Here is a 4,004-nt window from a genome sequence, read left to right on the forward strand (position 1 = left end):
GTGAATATAAATTTGCTAAAAATTTAAAATGCTAAAAATGGATGAGTGACAAGCTTGGTAATAAAACCATGAAATAAGACACCCTTTTCTGTATGTATATTGAAAAGAGTTCGAAAGGACTGGTACGTTCACATATTGTTGAGTCAAGGAAAATAATAATATACACTTTTTCTGTAAATCAATTTACCATTAAGTTTTTAAGAGTCTTAAAAAATATTGGTCCACTTTGGGGCACCCGGGTGCCCCTGTTGGTTAAACATCTGACATTTAATTTTGGCTCTGGTCATGATCTCATGCTTCATGAGATCCAGCTCTATGTTGGGCTCTGCTCTGAAGGTGCAGAGAATGCTTGGGATTCTCTTTCTCCCCCACTCACTAGCCCTCCCCCACTGATGCTCTCTGTCTCTGTCTTTCTCTCTTTCAAAATAAATAAATAAACTTAGAAAAATGTCCACTGTTATTCAACTCTTCCAATTTAAGAATATGCTGAAGGCATAATAAGACATAGGGGAGTGTTTTCATAAGAATGTTTGCTTTGGAATTGAAAAAAAGGCAACAAAGGCTTATGAAATACAGGCCACCCTCACATTGCAGGTTACCCTGTTCACTGAAACTTATGCAGAATGCAAATGTGTCCTGCTTCCTAACAGTCACAGTCACCTCAGCACTGTGCCAGGTGAGGATTGCCTGCCTTTTGTAACCCTTAGGCATGGGCAGATTCTAGACGTTAAAATGACAAAAGGACCCAATTAAAGAAAGGCCACAAGAGATTACAGAGAATTTTAGAAGGAAATAGGGTACAATGATGTTTACAATATAACTTTGTTAAATGCTAAGATTAAGGAAAAGTAAAATTTGTTGTTTATATGCATATACTAATTTTCGAAAAGAAACAATTTCTTGTATATGTACAAAAAAAAGGCAAAAAAAAGGTATGTTACCAGTACAGTCCTGATCTTAAGATATAAACTGAAAGATCTTTATTACTGTTAGATTTCAAATAGGAAAGTGGGAAAAACAAGGGCTCCAAACAGTTCCCTAATAGTAATGGAAGTTGATGGTAATGCAGATTCCTTTCAATCCAAGTTCCTCTTATTTTTCCCCTTAAAAATACTGTGTTTCAGAAATCTAAGTGTCCATCAATAGACAAACAGATAAGGAAGATATGGTACACACACACACACACACACACACACACACACAATGGAATGCTATGCAGCCGTAAAGTGGGAAAAGCTCATGTTCTTAGTGACAACATCGATGAGGTAGAAAGCATTATGCTAAGTGAAGTCATTGAGACTGAGAAAGATTTATGTGGCATCTCAAAAATAAAACAAATGAATAAACAAACGAACAAAAGACCTGTAGACAGAAAGAACACAGTCATGGTTGTCTGAGGAGATGTTGGTGGGGAGATGGAAAAATGGATGAAGGGGACTGGGATATAGAGGCTTTTAGTTACGGAAAGAATAAGTCTTTGGAATAAAAGGCACAACACAGGGAGTATCGTCAGTGATATTGTACTAGCATAGCATGGTGACAGATGGTAGCTACCTCGATGGTCAGCACAACATGACATATACAGATGGCGAATCACTATGTTGTACACCTGACACGAATGTAACGTTGAATGCCCACTGTACCTAAATAAAAAAATACACTGTGCTTCCAATTAATTTGAGGAAACAGACTATGCTTATGTATATTGTAGGGGTGAGGTTTGGGGAAAGTAAATATCAGTATCTTTATCTGCATAGTTTTAATCAGGAAAACAATTTTTTCTTTGACGCTCAAAAGTCTATCAACCCAAAGAAAGTTCCACCAAATGAAGAATTCTTCTTGTGCTGTAACATCATCATCACAACAGCTAGAAGTACCGTGTCATGGAGATGAAGTAAAACAAATTTCGGTTCCAATAAATTGTATCTGATGCACCAATGTCCTCTGTGATGGTTTTATATCTACTGTATTCACACATACACACAGTGAAATAGCACTCACAACGCTTTTGAGGAGAAAGGAAAACTTGAGCACCCATTTGGTGGTGGCGACGGTACACGTCGCTACGTCCAAAAGGAAAGAAAGAAAGAAGATTAAAACTGTAGAAACTTATCTTCATGTAATAACCGATCAGAAGCTGAAACTTACGTGGAGAAAGATTTTCCTAAAGAGAGAAAAATAAAAACTGCTGAAATATTACAAGGAAATGATGTACTAAATGTGTCATATCGATGGTAAGCTATATTAATTCACTTAAGTAAAGCCCAAGTTCAAAAAGTATCAAGCAATCAGGAATATGGCTGTGCTACGAGTTAGTTGCAAAATACTAAGCCCAGATTTCCACGCTTAGAATAGCTGCTATTTTAAAAATAGTTTATGGGTGGACAGAAGGGAACAGCAAGGTAATATGCAGAATCACAGAGCAAGTAATTGTCAATAGGGTAGGAACAGAATCATAAAAGCCTCTAATGGAGGCCATGAAATTTCTATGTCCAGAATGGGTTTCGCCTATTCGTATAGGTATCTGCTTTGATTAAGGAAAACTATTGAAACAAATGTGTTGGTTAATTAGGACGTCAACTATCAGATTCTTTGTGAAAATAATAAAGCACAGATGGTTTTCTACTCTGGATAAGTAGACATAAGAATGTACCAAAAACGAACGTATTGAAACAAATATGCAGAATTAGAGTTTTCAGCCGTTTTTGAGAAGATAATCAGCTTTCATTAAAGGGAACTATGTAGTATATCAAGTGAATGTAAATTATTTGCATATTCAGGAAACATACTGCAAAGCCCTACACTTTGCTAATAAGAATAGCTCAGTGATGGTCAATATTGTGGACCTATGAGCTGAAAGGAAGGACTTCTCTGCAGACTGATCAAGGAGAAGGGAGTTCTTGAGTGAGACTAAACAGGGGACCCTGCTTAATTATAAGCAGCTGACTTCCGCTGTTGTGTTTCCCACCTGTCATCATCTCCAAACAACTGTCCTTTTCATGGCTGCCATTAGGATTCTCACCTGGTCAGAAACTGTGCATATATAATCAATGTTAGTGTTACTCCAGAGAATTGCATTCAGGTACAACCAACAGGGGTTGCTTTTTCATTGTTTTGGCATGTTTTTGTTTTTTTTCATTGGGAGACTGTCAAAATACACCTTTTCTCCATCGTGCCAAATTTCCTCCGAAACACTGTTCTCAAAGCCTGCTTCACATCTTTGCTCCTCAGGCTGTAGATAAATAGATTCAGCATGAGACTCACAAAGATACAAACCACTGCCACAATTTTCCCTGTTCAACCGACTGCTCAGGGGCTGGTCTCAGATACATGCAGAATAGGGACCCCAAAAACATGGCGACAATGATCAGGTGGGAGCCACGGGTGGAGAAGGCTTTGCACTGGCCTTTGCTGGAAGGGATCCTCATGATGGTGGTGAAAACGAAAATGTAGGAGATAAGGATGATGAGTAGGATATAAGGATGGGATGGTGAGGTTAATCCCCACACACAAACAGAGCAGTCTGCTTTCTGTAAGGGTCTGATCCTGTCAGCATCAGGAGGGGTGGAGCAGCACATAGAAAGTGTTGATGAAGTTGTGTCCATAAAAGGATAAGCAGGAGGTCAATAGTACCTGCATTGTGCCCACCATAGTAGCCAGAGGTAGGGGGCAGTGACAAGGCAGATGCAAAGGGGCCTGGACATTCTGCTGTTGTAGTGTAGGGGATGGCAGATGGCCATGTACCTGTCAGAGGCCATGGTGCCCAGCACGTAATACTGCATAAGGCTGATGAAGATTCACGGAGAGAACTCTCGTATATTTCCTTTGACCACTCCCATTTACTACTTAAAATTCTTCATCTAACTACTTCTCCTTAGCTGCTTGTCTTTCATCTTCTCATGTGTTTTTTTTTTTAATTTTTTTTTTTTTTCAACGTTTATTTATTTTTGGGACAGAGAGAGACAGAGCATGAACGGGGGAGGGGCAGAGAGAGAGGGAGACAC

At 38.9% G+C, this 4,004-nt stretch overlaps 1 pseudogene; it reads right to left on the minus strand.

Moving 5' to 3' along the window:
* Nucleotides 1-3,135: 3,135 nt before the first annotated feature.
* Nucleotides 3,136-3,782, minus strand: LOC112865129 (olfactory receptor 5M10-like; annotated as a pseudogene).
* Nucleotides 3,783-4,004: the final 222 nt, after the last annotated feature.

Source organism: Puma concolor, chromosome D1 (genome assembly GCF_028749965.1).
Source record: "Puma concolor isolate L17-30 chromosome D1, mPumCon1.1.hap2, whole genome shotgun sequence".
In the NCBI taxonomy this organism is placed as follows: domain Eukaryota; kingdom Metazoa; phylum Chordata; class Mammalia; order Carnivora; family Felidae; genus Puma; species Puma concolor.